The sequence below is a fragment of the Sus scrofa genome, chromosome 13, assembly GCF_000003025.6.
Source record: "Sus scrofa isolate TJ Tabasco breed Duroc chromosome 13, Sscrofa11.1, whole genome shotgun sequence".
In the NCBI taxonomy this organism is placed as follows: Eukaryota; Metazoa; Chordata; class Mammalia; order Artiodactyla; family Suidae; genus Sus; species Sus scrofa.
The window spans coordinates 66,730,555-66,750,526 of record NC_010455.5 but is presented as its reverse complement, the minus strand read 5'-3'; the positions used below and the strand labels follow the sequence as shown (position 1 = coordinate 66,750,526).

General features: G+C 42.2%; 1 protein-coding gene across 8 annotated transcripts in view; it reads left to right on the top strand.

Annotated features, from left to right (window-relative positions):
- Positions 1 to 19,972, top strand: part of ATP2B2 (ATPase plasma membrane Ca2+ transporting 2) — a 370,618-nt gene that overhangs the window by 146,599 nt on the left and 204,047 nt on the right. The window contains exon 1 of one of the 8 annotated variants that reach the window (XM_021069325.1): positions 3,053 to 3,272. The exons of 6 other annotated variants lie outside the window; for them this stretch is intronic. The gene's annotated coding sequence lies outside the window, so the exon portion shown is untranslated. Of the gene's footprint in view, positions 1 to 3,052; positions 3,273 to 19,972 lie in introns of those variants that run through there. One more of the 8 variants, XM_021069326.1, reaches the window with a different exon arrangement.

The following is a 19,972-nucleotide window of genomic DNA, read 5'->3' as shown; positions in this document are numbered from 1 at the left end:
GACGTCCTTTTGGGAATGAGGCTCTTGAATGCCAGAGGCTTTAGAGGTAGTGGCCTTTGGGGACCCAGGGAAGGCCTGGGCCTAGCATGTGGCACCCTGAGCTTCCCCTTTGTCCTTTCATCCTGTGCCCATTTACAAATGAGGAAACAGGCTCCAAGCCGTGGGCACTGAGTACTGGCTCCAGGTGCAGCACAGGAGAGGGCGCCTCCTGCCTGTCATACAACGGGCCACTGACCTGCCCCTGGCCAAGACAGCCAGAGGGGATGGGGTTTGGGGGCCAGGGTCCCAAAGAGGCCAGTTGGGGGAGAAGCAGCAGAGAAGTCCCCTAGAAGATCCAGCCCCTTGGCGGACAGTGGCCTTGGGGAAGTCTGACCACATCTGAAGGTCTCTGTGGCGATCTCTGTCACTTGCTCTGTTACCCTGAGCAAATCATTTCTCTGGGCCCCTCGTTTCCTTAAGTCCAAGGAGCGAAATGTCCACCATGGCCCCCCCTTCTGGCTCAGACCTTGCAGATTTCTAATCTTGGCGGATTCATTTCCTGTCACTACTGCAACAAACTCTCACAAGTAGCTTAAATTTACCAGCTAAGAGCTCTCTAGGCCAGGAGTGTGGTGTGAGTCTCTCCTTCTGGAGGCTTCCGTGGAGAATCTGATACCCCGCCTTTTCTAGCTTCCGGCCCTTCCTCTATCTTCAGGTCACCTGCTGAGCACCCTTGATGTCTGCCGCCTTTGTTCCCCTGTGCCATATAACCTAACATAGTCACAGGCTCAGGGGTTAGAACACAGGTATCTCTGGGTGGCCACCGTCATGTCCCCCCACACTTGGCAAACAAGACATTTGGGGGAGGCTTTCAGCAGCTGCTTCTCTCTGAGCCTCAGCTTCCTATATTTTGAAGAGGGGTGATCATTATGACACACACCTCCCCCCAAATATAGCTGCTTTGGAAACACACTGAGATGCTGTGTCTTCAGAGGGGTTAGAGGGTCAGGTGCTGTGTATGGGTTAGTCCTCTGTTCCTGGGCTGTTTCTGCCACCAGTAGTGTCTGCTGACGGCTCTTGCTGGCTCCCCAGGCTTCCTGACTCTGCTCCAAAAGGCTGTGCCCCCCATCCCCACCACGTCCTACCCTAGAAAACAAGCTGGTTCTCTCAACTGTTCCTGCTCCTTATAATCTCTTGCCTCTTTTCACAGAACCCCAGGGGCCTCTGGGATTTGGGAGTTGGGGAATGTCACTCAAGGATGCCTATTGAGCACTGAACAATAGCCCTCATGAGGTCATATGGCCACTTAGCAACCACTTAGGCCCTTAGTAACCAGCCCAGAAGTGTTGATAATTACCCAACAGAAACTTTGGGCTCTGTGGATAACGCCCAATTCCTTCCAGAGGGCTGCAGGCCCTCAAAAGCAAGCTCCACCCGCTGGTAGCTGCTGTGCTAGCTTTTTTTAGAGCAGGTCTGTGAGGACAGAGTGAGCTGGCTCTGTGCCCCACACTGGGACTCGGTTTCCCTCGCAATGTAGGGATCAGGTGAAATGACCCCCACTTAGAGTGACCATATGTCTTGCTTAGCCCAGGACAGCCCCAGCTTATTGTGACTATTGAAAGTGTCCTTTTCATTTTCAGAAGTGTCCCCAGCTGGAAGATCCACTTTTTGATTGCCCTCAGGCCACTTCCAGCCCTTGAATCTCTTTTCTTCCCTTCCCCCCTTCCCCTGTCCTGAGTTCATCCTGAATGGTTCAGCCAAGATTTTTCAAGGACTCATTCTGTGCTCTGCCTCCAGCTGGGAACTGGGGAAACCAAGGCCAACCAGATATGATTTCTGCTCTCGGGAGCTTCCAGGCCAGGGAAGAACACCACCACCTAAGCACCTGCTGGATCTGGGACTGAATCCAGAACCTTGTCATTCTCAGCCTCACTTGCACTCTCCCCACTAAGCTATTTTAGTAAATAATAATACTCCTTAGTATTCGGGTGGCATTTTGCAGTTTCTAAAGCATTTCCCTTCCGTTACCTCATTTAACCCTGACATCATCAGAGGGTGCGATTTCAAGTCCCCATTGCACAGACGAGGAGCTGGAGGCTGAGGGTCATGGAAGGCACGCTGGTCAAGACACTGAGTGGATGGGTGCCCTTGGGAGCAACTCCCAATCCACCTCCTCACCCATGCAATAAATATTAATACCTGCTTCCCAGAACTGTCGTGAAGAGGAAATGAGGCAACATGTAGAAAGCCCTTTAAAAATGGCGGCTGCCCCAAATGAACATGGCCACCCTGAGCTGTTGTGACCCCAGTGGTTCCATCTCTGAAACATTCTCCTGCTCCTCTCGTGCCTGCAGACACCGGTTTGTGGGTTTCCCGAAGCTTTTCAGAGCACCAGAAACGGATCTTGTTGGACTCCTAGCGCTGCCAGGCAGCGGTGTGACCTGCTTCCAGCCTCAGTTTCCTCATTTGTAAAAGGGGCATAAGAACAGGTCGTCCTGAGGAAGGGATGAAGCAAAGCATGTGAAAGGCTTGGTCGAGGGCCCAGCAAACAGGCAGGGTCAAAGAACGAAAGCTTCACCTTCCTGATGTTCAGTGTGAGAGGAGTCTCTGAACCTGCTGGGAGCGGGGAGCACCCACGAGGTGGGATTCACCTCTCACCTGGGAGCCTGTGCCAGCTCACGCCCTGGGCTCTCTGCTTCCAGCCACATCAGCAGTGAGGGGGCTTCGCTGATGGAATCTCTTCCCTTGCGCCCCACTCCCTTGCGGGAGGGGATGGGGCCCCTCTTGCCCTTTTCTTTACTGAGCAGCTCCACGGGGGCAAATCTGTCAGATTCCATGGTGATGCCTAAGTGGTTTCCCGCCCACGCCCCTTGCTAGCACTCTGAGTCACCACCCCGCACTGAGGCGAGGCGGAGGCCGTGGGAAGGGTGTTCCCTCTCCGGCTGCAGAAATGCTGCACAGGATTGCTCCAGAAAGCCAAAACCAGGCCCCTCGATAAGCTCGGCTACCCTCCTTATGCAACTTTTGACATTGTTCAAAAAGCAATGCTAATGTTCCTTAACTTCCATTTGCCGTGGGCCCTCAAGAGCCGCCCGGCCCAGACCTCAAGCCCTGCTTCCTGCAGCCCAGGCAGAGGCCAGCGTCTCCACTTTACAGGTGGGAAAACTGAGCCGTGCTTGAAGTTGCATGGCTGGGACACTTGCAGCCACCAGCTCGCTGCATAGCCCTCAAAACTCCCCCTCTACAGCCGGGGTCCTTAGTTAGGTTTTGGAGCCAGGGACAGAGCAAAACAGGTATGATACGATACGTTTTATTCTGTATGATATGATACGTTTTATTCTTTTTTAAATGAAATGTAATTGTGAGCAGTTATGTCCAGTTGCTAGGCTAGAAGTTTGAACTCTGATTTCTGATAAAAAGAAAGAAAAAGTCTATTTCTAAATATAAGTTCATTTAAACATAGAAGCGTGTTTGGGAGAAAGTAATTCTTTAGACGAAACTTTGGAACTTCATTGTGCAAAACTGGGCCCGTGGAGGATGCATGTGGTGGTTGAGGATTAAAGAGCAAGGACGTGGACTGAGGACCACGCTTTGCAAGAGCAGCCCTTGGTGATCATAGAGCCTCATCTGAGCTGCCAAGGCTGGTACTTTTGTCCCATCTGCACTGTGCTGTGGTATGTGGGCATCCATTCATTTTCGCCTTGCCTGATCCTAAAACCACACTACCTGCTTCTCAGTAGGCTGTGTCTTTCCTTTTCCTCCACTGGACTCACCAACTGATCATTCTTCCATCGGGTAGGAATCAGAGCTCAGCTCAGGAGGCTGTGTGTTGGGAGGGAGGTCGGAGGGAGGAGAAAATATGTGCATAGTCATCCCTGTGATTTTTTGTGTCGTCTGCCTCTGGCTGGATCCTCTAAGATGAAACACCCTCCTGTCTTGCTCGGGCCAGGGGGAAATATGCATAAATGAGAGCGGAGGGGGCAGAAGGGGTCCATAAGCGTTCCCACCTACCTCAGTCTTGTCTGAGCCTTCAACTTGCTTGACCCAGGTCGAGAGAAAAGCCAGACTGCCCTTCCAGCCAAAGGAGCAGCAGGCTGAGTCACATCCTGCTTAGCCTGGCCTGATTGGAGTTTATGCTCTGCTCTACGTCAGGTCTTGGCCTCTCTGCATAACAGCTTCCTCCTCTCCCAGAGCAACTGTGAATGTTTCCCCTTCCTTTGGACTGTGACCTCACCCGGCATGGATTTCCTACTATTTAAAACTCCTCTGCAACTCATTTGGTAGACTGAAATGACACGGATCCTCACCATCATCAGAAAGTGTGTGGTATTGGTGCCCAGGCAGCCTGGGTTCCTGGAATGGTTGCATTCAGTCTTGACAGGGTTTCTGTAAAGTGAGTTTCTATATACCAGCACCTGTATTCTGGTTGACTTTCGTTGCAGCATTGAAAATATGTCCTTCTGGAAGGGAGAAGTTGGTTTTTTTTTTTTTAAGTTTATTTTTAAAAATTGCTTCTTTTCAAAAATTTTTTATTATAATTGATTTACAATGTTCTGTCAATTCCTGCTGTATAGCAAAGTGAGCCAGTTGTGTGTGTATATATACACACACACACACACACACACATATATATATACACACATTCTTTTTCTCACAGCATCCTCCATCATATTCTATCACAGCGATTGACTATAGTGATTGGATATGTTCTATCGCAAGTGATTTCCTGTGCTATACAGCAGAATCTCATTGCTTATCCACTACAAATGCAATAGTTTGCATCTACTAACCCCAAACTAGAAGGGAGACGTTTTTAACCCCCAAACATAAGAAAACTGTGTCTCAGATTGCAACAGATCTTAAAAAAAAAAAAAAAGAATTAGAAAGAAAAGTATGCATTCTGAAAACAAACAAAAAATCTGATTTATAGAATTAGGATCTAATTTATTTCTATGTTAAATAGAGAAAAAGAGGAAAAATAAAAACATTGTTATATAGTTAGTCTTGAGATGACTGAAAGAAAAACAATAGCCTATAGCAAGATAAAATATTCTAAGTTTCAATGTTCCAGTTTAATCTTAAGTAAAGTGTCTTGTTACGTTTCTACTATTTGCTCAGCTTCTAATTCTTGGAAGAATATGTCTTATCGGCTTCCCTGTGAAATAAGTACTTATTACTTTCATATTGTTCTCAACTCTTCAGTTGCTCTTACTATGAGACTTCAGAGGCTCTGTTCTCTGTAGCTAGCCAGCTACAAAAGGCTCCCTTGGGCTGGGTCCTCAAGACTTACCTTTTATTTATTAATTTTTTATTTTTTATTTTTGCTTTTTAGGGCCCCACCCAAGGCATATGGAAGTTCCCAGTCTAGGGGTCAAATCAGAGCTGCAGTTGCCAGCCTGCACCATAGCCACAGCAATGCAGGATACAAGCCACATCTGCAACCTACACCACAGCTCACGGCAACACCAGATCCTTAACCCACCCAGCAAGGCCAGGGATCAAACCTGCATCCTCATGGACCTTAGTTGGGTTCATTACCGCTGAGCCACGATGGGAACGCCAAGACTTAACCTTTCAATAGAATTCATCGTTAGCATGGTTTCCTCGGGGTTCTTAGCAGACTGTGACAACACAGCAGGACATTTGAAATCATGTGGAATTTGGAGTCAGACCAACTATTTACTTGCCATGTGACCTTGAGCCATTGACTTAACCTTTCTGACCCGTGTGGCTCCTTCTCCTTAATTTTAGCATCACTGAGAAAGGTCAGGTCCTCTCCTCATGCTCCCCTGTCCTTTTGCTAGCCTTTTTTCACCACAATGAGCTTAATGGTTAATGGTTTCCCTCTCAATTCCTCCTGGGCCCTGAGAGTTCCCTGGGACAGTCTTGTCATCTCTGTGATCCTGTGCCCAGCATAAAGACTGGCAAGGAGCAGAGGCCAAGAGATTTGAGTGGATGGGGAAAGGAATGAAGAGAAGGAATGAGGGAGAGAGGAAGGAAATGTAGGGGAAAATGCAAATTTTAAACTCCTCTGGGACTCATAGTTATTTATTTTAACCACAGACTGGCCTAAGTGATAAGACATGCTAAAAACAATAGAATTGCTACCAAATGTCACTTACCAGTTTTCACCACTGATTTCACCATCATCTTACAGTGAACATATACTGAGCACTTATTTATATGTGTAAGCCTGTTTACTCTCCAAATAGCCTGTGTGGCAGGTTCCACCAGGATCCTCCATCTGGCAGCAAAGCAGAGGTCAGGAGTGGTTGACCACTTGCTCATGTCACACAGCTGACACATGGTTAGAGTTTGGATTTGAGCCCAGTCCCCAAGATTCCAGAGCCAGTGCATTTAACTGGTATACTCTCAGTACCCAGTTTAGGACTTGACAAGTGGTTGATTTCAATACAGAGTCTTTGAATGAATGAGTGAGTGAGTGAATGTTCTTCTGTGGCCATTCTCTCGCTAAACTTTCAATCTCACTTTTAGTTCTCTCTTCCTGGCATGTGTGATGATTAAAACAAAATGTCAAAGGCTAAATGGGCCAGGGTTCAGATTTGTGCTGTCCATGTCACCCTGGGAATGTTACCCTTCCATGAGCATCATCTTCCTTCTCATCGGAATGGGATTAATATCAGTACTTTTCATCTCAGGCTACGTTTTCCCAGAAGCAGTCCATGAAACAATGATTCATGTACAAATAATTTATTTGGGAGGCACAGTAATGCAGGTAGGAAAATGGGAAGCTGAGACAGCAAAGGGCAGGAGGTGTTTTCAAGCAAGTTAATTATCAGTATAGACAACTGGGGCTCACTTGCGCTGGGAACTCTAAGAGCTGGCACAGAGCCCACAGCTCATGCCTTCCTACCCAGGGAACAAGGGAGCTGGGGTATTTATAAACCAACTCCCAGTTCCCATCAGTCATTGGCCAAGGGCTGCTGGAGGGGGGGATGTTACCTCTCTAGAATATGTGCATTCTCTGCCCCCCAGAGAAGGTCCTTGAGCAAAGAGATGCAGAATCCATGGGGGAAATGGTACCACAGTGGTTAGATCTATGGGATTGCAGGCTGGGCAACAGCAGCATTTCTGTCCCTTAGCCTCCCTACAATGGTTAAGTGGGATTATTTATTTAATATTTGGCACATATTAAGCACTTGCTGAGTGACAGACTACATTTTCCCAGGACCCTCTGTGTGATACAAAACACATGCCATTGGGATCTTCTTGCCACCTCACCATCAGCCTACAAACGGTGATACGGTCCTATCGACCATCAGTACCAGATACTGAGGTGCAAGCAGTGAGCTTAGCCAGCAGAGTCCTGGCCATCCAGCATTCATGGCTCCTCCTGGCTGACCAAAGAGGAATGTGAATTGACAGACATGCCTCCAGTAATGACTGGGATCATGTCTAGAATGGTGAGGACCTGGGAGCCACCTCCTCACATGTGTGGAGGGCACTGGGCAAACCCCTACCTGGGATGCCCAGTAGTTATTTTTCTAGCACAGGAAACAAGTTTAGCAAATGCCTTAACTGAGACCTTTCCTGGATGGAGAGTTCCTCCTACTTTTGACATAAGACAGTTTTGCCTTACACGGGGCTTCCTTTGGACAGGTGTCTGGAAAGTCCATGCTGGCAGCTCCCTGGGGACTAAAACCCAGAAGTTTCATGAAACAGATGCATGGAAACAAGAATGTGTCCTCCCACAGGCCAGCTGTGTGGCCTTAGGCTGCTCCCTCTCCCTCTCTGATCCTGTTTCCTCATCTGTAAAATGGGGACCGTGAGTGAAAGAGTGCTTTGGGAGATATAAGCTGCCTATGTCTTATGGGTGGGGGAATATTATTATCATTGTTTCTGAGATGTTGTTGCTCTTAAAAATGGTGTGCCCTTGGGCCATCCAGTTCCTCTAAGAACCCACTCTCCTCCCCACCAGCTCTTGCCAACCCCAAAGCACCAGGAATATGGAGGCCAATCTCTAAGGCCTGAGGCCATAGAATAGGACCTTGTCAGGCCTGAAGAGAATCATATGTTCCCATCCCTTGTAGTGGGGAAACTGAGGCTCAAGAAGGGAAAGAACCTGTCCAAGATTACCTGCCTCAGCAGCAGTCAGCTTTGGCCTAGTAATGCTGACTCACAGCCCACAGCTCTCCACCACCATCTGCTGAGGTCTGTGCCTGCCCCAGTCCTCTGCCTCCTGCCCTATGCAGGCAAGAACCAAAACCTTAATCCCACAGTATTGGCATTTGGGGAACACTGTATCTTTCAACATTACTGTATCTTTTTTTTTTCTATGCTATAACCATAGTAAGTTTCTTGGAGGTCATAAAAATTGAGACATGGAGTTCCCGTTGTGTCTCAGTGGATTAAGGTCCCAATGTTGTCTCTGTGAGGATGCAAGTTCAGTTTCCAGAGTTCCCATTGTGGCTTAGCAAGTTAAGAACCTGACACAGTCCCTGTGAGGATGTGGGTTTGATCCCCGGCCTCGCTCAGTGGATTAAGGACCCAGCATTGCCACAAGCCATAGAGTAGGTTGCAGATGCAGCTCAGATCTGGTATTGCAGTGGCTGTGGCATAGGCCTCAGCTGCAGTTTGATTGGACCCCTAGCCTGGGAACTTCCATATGCCACAGGTGCAGCCATAAAAAGAAAAACATTTGAGATCTTATTGTATTTCAGTTCGCTATTCTGCATTTTTCATGTTATTAAGATATTTTCCTAGGTCATTAAAAATTATTTGAAAATGTGATTTTTGATAGATGTATAATATTCTGTCCTATGGCTCCTCAACAATTTACATAACTAATCTTCTAGATTAGAAGTTTATGGGAACCTCCATATGCTGGGAGGGCGGCACTAAAAAGACCAAAACAAAACAAAAAAACTAAAAACAAAGAAATTTAGATTGTGTCCAGATTATTGCCATGGTTTAAAGAGAAACACTGTAATCAACATCTATATGACAGAAACATTGTTTACATTTTCCATTTATTTTCATTTAAGTTCTTAAGAAGCAAAATTACTGGGTCAGAGACTGAATATTTTTCCTTTATTATATTTTTCAATATTATACTTGGTACTTGCAAGGGAAATTATGTCACATATATATTAGTTTAATAATACAACATACAAGAGTTCCCCTCGTGGCTCAGAGGATACGAATCTGACTAGTATCCATGAGGACACAGGTTTGATCCCTGGCCTCACTCAGTGGACTAAGGATCCAGTGTTGCCATGATCTGTGGTGTAGGCCACAGATGTGGCTGGGATCCCACATTGCTGTGACTGTGACACAGGATGGCAGCTGCAGCTCCGATTTGACCCCTAGCCCAGAAACTTCCATATACTGTAGGTGTGGCCCTAAAAAGGCAAAAAAATAAATAAAATAAAATAAATAAAATAGTATGTCATGGACTTAGAATGTCACCGGTAATTTGCATATTCCTCTGTGAGTATCTCCATTCCAAGCCCTTCCTCCTCCAGTTGAGATGACCACCCTGTGTTTATCATTTCTTTGCTTCCCCCCAACCCCGTAGATTGTATTTTTTTAGAGCAATTTTAGGTGCACAGCAAAATTGAACCATCATTTAGTTTTGCTTTCACTTAGTTCTTTAAAATGGCATTGCACAGCACGTCACCTTCTGAGTGTCTATTCTTTCGGGAAACATTCAGTGTCTCAGACTCATCCCTGTGGTTGCTGTGGCTGGAGTGGTTCATTTGCACTCTTGCATGGTATTGGTGTCACAGTCTATTGATTTGTTCTCCTCTGGTGGACATGCAGGTTGTTTGCAGAATGACTCTTGAAGTCAGTGTTTTGAGGAACATTCTTGGCCATTGCACGATCATCAGAGAAGGAACACAGGAGGTTAAAACAGTTTTGGGCGGGATAGAATCCAGAATGGAGCACGCACAAGCTTGAGTTGAGTGCAGACCACGAGCTGATTTGGTTTTGGAGGAGGGCAACACAGAAGATCTCATGAGCTTGCCTGATCTAAGGTGCACCATGTCTCATCTCTCAAGCTCAGCTGCCAAAGTCAATGTCTCGGGCTTGGGAACAAGAGCAGAACCCTCTCCCCTGCCCACCTTAAGGAGGCAGAAGCACCGTTGGTGAAGACATCCCCCAACCCTACTTGGTAGCTTCGGTGTCATTAAATCTGAGGATCCTTAAGTGTGTTGTATATACCTCTGATAGTACTCAAGAGGATATTAGGTGGTATGAAATAACAGCCCATCACCTGGTGAGAAAACGCATCTCTTCTTAGTTCTCTTTCTGTCTTCCAAGTCACCTCCAGGCAAAAGGTTCTGCCTGGAACTACCGTAACTTTAATTATGGCCCCCTTTCCACCTGAACACTGGCTAAACTCCAGGCAGAGAGCAAGCAGACTTTGGCTCAGGGCCGTAGGCAAGCAATGAGATCCACTAAATGTCAGGACATCCTGTTATAGGTTCTCTGTTGTAGTCGCCTTTTATTTGTGGTGAGTGGCACTGGTTTTCTTTTTAAAACAAGTGTGTTTAGGTTTTAATCAGGCATGCTATTAAGGAAAAAAATGAGATTGATTAAAGGACAGATAGTAATCATCTTGACAATCATATTTGATTGACCTAAGTTTGGGAAACATTGACCTCAACAGCCCTTCTCAAACTTTCTGTCTCAGAACCCCTTACATTCTTAAAAATGATTTAGGACCCCAAAAGGGTTGTGCTTATATGAGCAGTATCTCCCCATATTTACCATATTGGAAGTAAAGACTGAGATTTCAATAATACTTATATGTTAATTCTTTTAAAAATAGTAATAATAAACCCACTATGGAACACACATTGTGAAAAATAACTATATTTTCAAAAAAAAAAAAACAACCTAGAAGAGTCATGTTGTTTTTATATTTTTGCAAGTCTCTTTAATGACTTAATTGAAGGCAGCTGGATTCTCATCTGCTCTGCGTTCAGTCTGTTGCCATATGTTGTTTTGGTTACTGTATATGAAGAAATTCCAGCCTCACAGAGATATGTTGTGGGAAGAGGGAGAAGGATTTTAATAACCTTTCAGATAATTGTAGATAGTCTTCTTTGATACTACACCCAAACTCAACATGTGATAACGTATTAGTTTGCTAAGGGCTGTTATCCAGCCAAACTTGGATCCCTTGTCCACATACCTTAGAGCCATGTTATGGACACTGGGTTTTGGGGAAGGAAAGTAGAGCATTTATTGCAAGGCACCGGACATAGAGCCAAGCAAGAACCAGCAGCTCATGTTCAAAAGACCCAAAGTCCTGGATGGCTTTCAAGGAAGGGGTTTTAAAAGCAACATTAGGGGTGAGGGTCATAGGGGCCCTGATCAACTTCTGGACCATCTTCTGACCAGTTGGTGGTAAGGTAACAGGGTGGTGTTTCAGGTGTCAACTTCATCAACCTTCGGGTTCCAACTGGCCTGGCATCTATGTGCTGGTGATCAGCATGCAGTTAAATTCTCTGTGGAGGGCATTTTAATAACTGCAGAACAACTCATGGGTATGACTTATAAGCTAGAGACCTTGAGGAGGAACTGAAGGTCCTTGACTTTGTTCTGTGACTAAACTATTATTATTTTGTCTTGCTTGACTGTTTTCCTTTGTTTCTGCATTTTCTCACTTCTCTGGTTAAATTTGTCCTTTGGAACTCAGGGAAGGCCTAAGAAGCTAAAACTTTTTTGCAAATATTTGCTTGGTTACAGGGCTGTTATAACAATATACCAAACATGGGATGGCTTCAACAACACAAATGTGTTTTCACCATTAAGTTGGCCAGAAGTCTAAGATCAAGGCATACTGACCTCTCTCCTCAGCTTGATATCCTCGCAGGGTCCCTCCTCCATCTGCACATCACTGGTGGCTCTTTGTGTGTACAAATTCCCTCTTCTTATAGACACTTGTCAGACTGGATTATGGCCCACCATAATGGGCTTGTTTTAACCTAATCACCTCTTTAAAGGCACTTTCTCCAAATACAACATCTCCAAATACAGTTACTTTCTGAATACTGGAAGGTTAAGACTTCAACATATGAAGTCTGAGAGGGACACAAGTCAGACTAGAAGAAGTGTCATCTCAAAAATTAGTTGTGGGAGTTCCCATTATGGCTCCGTGGGTTAAGGACCCATCGTTGTCTCTATGAAGTTGTGGGTTCAATCCATGGCCTCGCTCAGTGAGTTAAGGATCCACCATTGCCACAAGGTGCAGCATAGGACACAGATGTGCCTGGGATCCCCAGTTGCTGAGGCCGTGGTGTAGGCCTCACCTTCAGCTCTGATTTGACCCCTAACTTGGGAACTTCCATATGCTGCAGGTGCAGCCATAAAAAGAAAGAAAAAATTAGTTGCAGATTAGATGAAGAATCTGAAACCATGTCAGCTTTTCTTATTGTACATTATAATCTTTTTTTCAACCTGGTACTTTGATGAATCTTTTCCCAATGCCTGTTTTTGTAACATCCTACCTGGGTCATTTAGAAAATATTGGCTCATGGAGTTATGCAGATCTTTTAGATGTTTGCACATTCTGTTATACAATATCAGAAAAAGTCATATTTGTTATCTTACCACTGACCTCATTGAAAATATTTCTGAGCATTGGAAAGTTGTCAAGCTCACGATGGCACATACAAGTTTTCTAAAATTCTAATTTTCACTTTGAAATCTCTATTTTTATCATTGGTTTCAAATACTGTCAGTTGTTTTCTTTGAAGTTATAGGCTTACTTTGTTCATTTTTGAGAAAAAGTCTACCAAATTCCCAAGTCTGAATAATCATCATATGTCTGTCAGTTGTTCTTTTATGTAAAAATGGCATTTGGTGAACACAGAGGCAAACTCAGCTTGTAACTCAAATGCTCACACAAGAGCTTCTCCTCCAGTACCCATCATACGTGGGTTACAGCAGAAATGCTTGATGCATGTATTTCCCATTCTGTGTTCTCATGTTGAGAGTTAATCATTCTTATTGCTTCATCTGGAACATTCCTAAGTGAAGCTGGCATTTATTACCTCCTGCGTGTGCTGATGAAGAACATGATGATGACCTGTATGATTTGGAACTGCTCCCTTGATTCAAGCTAGGGCACCAGTAGTTTTACTCACGCCTGCTTTTGCACCTGCAGTGCAAATATCAACTCGGTGAAGGTGGTAAATAACACCTAAGTGTTATTAGGAATATGGTTTTATATCTCAGCTCCTCCATAAGTATCCTGGGAACCCTCACAGGCATGAAAACCATGCTTTGAGAACTGCTTTGATCTAGATTAAAAGATACAGAGGATTTGGGGCTTTGAAAATGATATTCGTGCCAGAGTCACAAGATCTGGGTGTTCTGGTTCTGCTGATGTGGCCTTGGATAAGTCTCTGCCTTCTGGAAGCCAGATACTTTACACACAAAGGGTGGTGGGTGCTTCCTGCCTCCCAGAGCTGGGAAGGGAAGGAAATGAGGCACAGACTTGAGAGGCTCTTGTAAATAGTAATGCACAGCCGCAGTGGAGAATGAGGCAAAGCCATGAACTTTCGCACCCTGGCTTAAGCCATTTTTGATTGGCAACACTGCCCAGACTCCTGCATTCCCCTGAAGAGACCAGAGAGGGTAAAACCTGGAGATCCTGAAAGAGACGCCCAGCCGGATTTCTAGTTTTAACAAATCAGCATCCACTTCTCCACAGTCATCCACTGCTATATCTACAGTTTTGAGACAAAAAGGCTTCCTAAAAGCCCACAGTTCTTCTTGTCCCTGACTGGACGGGTAGGCATTCACTTGGGTCAGGTAAAAAGCTGGGAGCCCCATGGGAAATGATAGCCATCTTAGAAAATCTGATTTGATTAGCAGTGTTCAGAAGATAGAGGTGATTCTGAAAAAGCTCCAGGGAGCTGGAAAGCACATCTCAAGAGGGCTTCAGATGGGCTCTGGCTTCAGGGAAGGTGGAGTAGAGGTCCTTTCCCTAGAGGCAACCCTAGACATTCCATATAAAATAAACATAAGGAAATTCTGAAAGAGAGAATACAGACCTGCTTCTTGGATCCTGAGGACCCAAGAAACAGCAGAGTGGTGAGTTCTTGGTAAGTGCTGAGTTACTTTTTCCCTCAAATATCCCAGAGTCAGAGATGAAAAAACTAGAAATGAGGAAATGCCAGTAAGCAGGCAACCTCCCCCACCAATTAAAAAAAAAAAAAAACCCTGCTCTCTCTAGCTAAAGAAGCAGGAAAGGGAAAGCTAACAGAACAGACACTTTTAGGCAAAAACTGCTCTACTCTAGCCAAACACTGTAGGAAACATTGTGACTCTAACCCCCACAAGGAAAGGCCCAGTGTGGGGATTAGACTTCCACCTTCACCAGACTGTAATGAAGTATTCCACATCCCCCAGTGGGGTGGTGTCAGAGAAGGACAAGAAGGGAGTCAGGCTTTTCATTTCCCACTGGGTAGTAACTGGACCTTACCCCAATCACTGTCATGCTAGTGGAAAGACCACATTGACTTATAAATTAATTATACATCAATAAAACTTTAAAAAGTAAAAAAAATCTATATATCATTGGGAGGAGGGAGTGGGATGGACTGGAATTTGGGGGTTAGTAGCTACAAACTATTATATTTGGAATGGATGGGCAATGAGGTCCTATTGTATAGCACAGGGAATACTTAGGGTATTCAGTCTCTTAGGGTAGAACATATATACATTCTTTTTATATGATAAAAAGAATGTATATATGTGTATGACTGGGTCTCTTTGCTGTATGGCAGAAATTGGCACCACATTGTAAATCAAATATACTTTAATTTAAAAATTTTTAAGGACCACATTGGGAGCAGTAACAAGGTACTCCTATCCTTTCCAAATAGGGAAGTACCAGTGGAGGCCTAGTGAAAAGCTGGATTTTCCAACCACCCCCCTTTCTCTGCTGGAGTAGGGTCAGGGGAAGCCAGCAGAAACATAAGGTTTAAATGAGATCCAGAGTCTCATAACACATGACCCAAAATGCCCAAGTTTTGATAGAAATTCACTGATAATAGACTAGGAAGATCTCAAATTGAATGAAAAAAATAAGACAATCATTATAAGCCAACACCAAGATGACAGAGAAGTTGGAATTATCTGACAAAGATTTCAAAGCAGCTATCATGAAAATGCTCCAAGGAACAGCTAGGCACACACTTGAAACAAATAAAAAAATAGAGTATGTTCACAAAGAAATAAAAACATAGAGAAGAACCAAATGGAAACTTTAGAACTGAAAAATGAGAACTGAAATTTAAAAGAAAAACTCAGTGAATGTGCTTACCTGCAGAGTGGAGGGAAAAGAGGAAAGAACCTTTGAACTAGAACCTTTTGCCTAGTCTGAATAACCAAGAGAAAATAAATGCAAGATAAATAAATAAACACAGCCTCAGAGAGACCTGTGAGACTATAACAAAAGATCTAATGTTTATGTCATTGGACTACTGGAAGGAGACAAGACAGAAAGTGGAACTGAAAAAATACTTGAAGACATAGTGGCTGAAAACTTCCCAAATTTGGTGAATAATGTAAACCTACAGATTCATGAAGCTAAGCAAAACTCCAAAGAAGATAAACCTAACAAAATCCATACCAGGATACAAAATAGTTAAACTTCTGAAAACTAAAAACAAAACAAAAATCTTGAAGACAGTGGGAGAGAAATGACACTTCACTTACAAGGGGGAAAACAATCCACATGGCAGTAGTTTTCTCATCAGAAACCATGAAATCCCAGAAGACATGGCACAACATGTTTCAAATGCTGAAAGGAAAGAATTTTCAACTCAGAATACTATATCCAGCAAAAATAGTCTTCAAGAGGGAAGGGGAAATCAAGACATTTTCAGATGAAGAAAAACTGAGAGAACTTGTTGTCAGAAGACCTTCCCTGAAAGAATGCTAAAAGTTTTCCAAACAGGAAGCAATAAAAAAAAATGAATCTTGGAACATGAGGAAGAAAAAAAGAATTTTGTAAGCCAAATCTGGATAAAGGTAATTGACCCTTTTTTGTCTTGAATTTCCTAAGTTACACTTGACAACTGAAGCACAAGATTGTAACACTTTTTTTGTGGTTTTAAGTATATGTAGGAAGAACAAATAGCAAACAAAAATTGAAATTGCAGACAAACTTTAACACATCAATAATTTCATTAAATGTAAATTGTTTAAATAAAACAATTAAAAGGCAGCATGGTTTGAAAAAACATGACCTGACTATATGCTATCTAAAAGAAACTCACTTCAAACATAATGATATAGGCAGGCTGAAAGTAAAAGGATAGACAAAGTATATATCATACCAACATTAGAAGAAAATAGGAGTACCTATATCAAAATCTTATAAAGTAGAATTCAGAACAAATAAAATCACTAGAGTTAGAGAGGAATATTATATAAGGATAAAAGAGTCAAGCTGCCAAGAAGATACAGCAATCCTAAATGTATATGCATCAAACAACAGAGCTGTAAAATATGTGAAGCAAAAACTGATGGACCTGACCACAATTATTATAGTTGGAGACTTCAACACCCTTCTGTCAATAATTGATAAAGCAATTAGAATATCAGAGCATAGATATAGAAAAACAACAACAACAGCATCAACCAACAGGATCAAATCAACATTTATAGAACACATTCTTTTTAAGTATCCACAGAACCTACACCATGATAGACCATATCCTAGGACATAAAACAAACCTCAGCAAAATTAGAATTTAAATCAAACAGATTGTTTTCTCCAACTACAATAAAATTAAACAAGAAATTAATAACAGAAAATATCCAACCACTTGGAAACTAAATAATATACATCTAAATAATCCATGGATCAATTATAAAGATTAAATGGAAATTTAAAAATATATTAAACTGAACTAAAATAAAAATACAACATATCAAAATGTGTGTAACATACCTAAGGCAGTACTGAGAGGGAAATTTATAGTACTAAATGCATAATTAGCAAAGAGAAAAGCCTCAAATCAATAATCTAAGCTCTCATCCTGAAAAACTAGAAAAGGAAGAGCAAAATAAACTCAAATTGGGAGTTCCCTTTGTGGCTCAGCAGAAACAAATCCAACTAGTATCCATTAGAATGTGAGTTCAATCCCTGTCCTCACTCAGTGAGTTAAGGATCTGGCATTGCCAGGAGCTGTGGTATAGGTCGCAGATGCGGCTTGGATCCCGCATTGCTGTGGCTATGGGTATGGCAGGCAGAAGTAGCTCCAATTCAACCTCTAGCCTGGAAATTTCCATATACTGCAGGTGTGGGCCTAAAAAGCAATAAATAAATAAATAAACCTAAATGAAGCAAGAAGAAGGAAATAATAAGAGCAGAAGTCAATAAAATTGAAGACAGAAAATGTATAGAGAAAAATCAGTGAAAGCAAGAGCTGCATCTTTGAAAATATCAACAACATTGACAAAACTTTAGCAAAATTGAGGAAAGAGAAAGAGAGAGAGAGAGAAAGTACCAAAATTAGAAATGAAATGTGATACCACTACAGACCCTGCAGATACATAATTTGATGCTAAGGGAATACTATAAATAACTCTGTACACATAAATCAGACAACCTAAGTGAAATGGACAAACTCCTAAAAAAATGCAAACTATTACAGTTCACCCAATATGAAATAGGTAATTTGAATCACACTGTAATTGTAGAGGAATTTGAATTTTTAATTGTTAAGTCCCCTAAAAAGAAATCCCCTGACCATATAGTTGCACTGGAGAATTTTACCAGATGCTTTAAAAATTAACACCAGTACCACATGGTATCTTCCAGTAAATAAAGAGTAGGGAACACTTTCTAATTTATTTTATGAAGCTAGGATGACCCTGATATCAAAACCATACAAAGACAATATCAAAACAAAAAACAAAACAAATAAGAAAACCCACTACTGACCAATATTCCTCACCAATATGAATGTGAAATTTTTAATGAAACATTAGCAAATAAAATTAATCAATGTATAATAGCAACTATGTGTATCATGACCAACCAGGGTTTATTCCAGGAATGCAAGATTGGTTCAACATTTAAAAATCAATTAATATATTCCACCAGGCTAATGGTCTAAAGGAAAACCACATGATATATCTTTCAATGCAGGAAAACCATTTGATAAAATTCAATACTTATTCCTGGTATAATGCTCAGAAACATAGGAATAGAGGGGAATTTGCTCAACTTGATTAAAAAAATCTACAAAAAAGTACAACTAATTTTATACTTTATGGTTAAAACAGTGCTTTCTCCTAAAATTGGGAATAAGGCAAGAATCTCAGCTTTCACCACTTACATTCAAATAGTGCTGGAAGTTCTGGCAAATACAATAAGACAAGGAAAAGAATACAGATTGGAAAGGAAGAAATAAAACTTACCCTATTTGCAAATAACTTCATTGTCTACATGGAAAATCCCAAAGAATCTATCTATCAAAGGAAATAAAAAACACCCTAGAACGAATAAGTGATTTCCGGAAGGTCACAGGGTACAAGATAACATAACAAAAATCTGTTGTATTTCTGTGTACTAGCAATTGGTGCCCCAATTATGTGAGCACCATAATTAAAAATGCAATGCCAGGGGTTCCCACTATGGCACAATACATTAAGAGTCTGACTGCAGCAGCTCAGGTAGCTATGCAGGTGTGAGTTTGATCTTTGACCCAGGGCAGTGGGTTAAAAGATACGGCATTGCCACAACTGAGGCTCAGATTCAATCCCTGGCCCAGGAATTTCCATATGCTGCAGGTGCAATTATTTAAAAAAAAAAAAAATGGAAGTGCCATTTGTAATTGCTCAAAGAATGAAATACTTAGGTGTAAATTTAATGAAATATGTACAAGATTTGCATGCTGAAAGCTACCAAAAAAAGCTGTTGAAAGAAATCAAAGAATATCCAAATAAATTAAGTGGCATATGTGTTCATGTATTAGAATACTCACCATAGTAAAGATGTCAGTTCTCTACAATTCCTACCAAGATCCCAGCAAAATTTTTGTAGACGTAGAAAAGATTATTTTAAAATCTATATGGAACAGCAAAGGAGCTAGAATAGCTGAAAGAGTCTTGAAGAAGAAAAATAAAACAAGAATCCGTCTACCTGATTTTAAGATTTATTATATAGACGTCAAGACTTTTTGTGTTATCAACACAGCGATGACACATAGGTCAATGGAATGAAATAAAGGATCCAGAAAGAGACCCACACAAATAAGCTCTGCTGACTTATGACAAAGGTACAAAAGCAATTCAATGGAGGAAAGATAATAACCTTTTCAATAAATGGTACTGAAGCAACTGGACATCCATAGGCAAAGAAACCAAAACAAACACACACAAAAATCAAAACCTTCTACCTAAGTCTCATGCTTCATACAAAATTACCTGAAAATGGGTCATGGTCTTAAATATAAAATGTAAAACTATAAAACTTCTAGGGAAAAGATGTATGAGGAAAATCTCCAGGATCTGGGGCTAGACAAGAGTTCTTAAACTTGACACCAAAGCATGTTCCATAAAACAAAAGAATGAAAAATTGGACTTCACCAAAATTAAAAGCTCATGGTCTGCCAAAAAATAAAAATAAAAACCTTCTAAGAAGATGAAGACAAACTTCAGACTCAGAAAAAATACTTGCAACTCACAAAATCTGCCAAGGTACTGCTATCTAATATGTATTTTAAAACGCAAAATGCGGCCATAAAAAAAAAAGATCAAACAATATAATTAGAAAAGGGACAAAAGTCATGAAGAGATATTTCTATGAAGAGGATATACAGATGGCAAATAAGCACATGAAAAGATGTTCACATCATTACCCATTGAAGATAGGCAAATTAAAACCACACTGAGATATTATTATATACCTAGCATAATGGCTAAAATAAAAATCGACAACACCAAATGCTGATAAGAATGCAAAGAAAACTAGATCACTCATGTGTTGCAGGTGGAA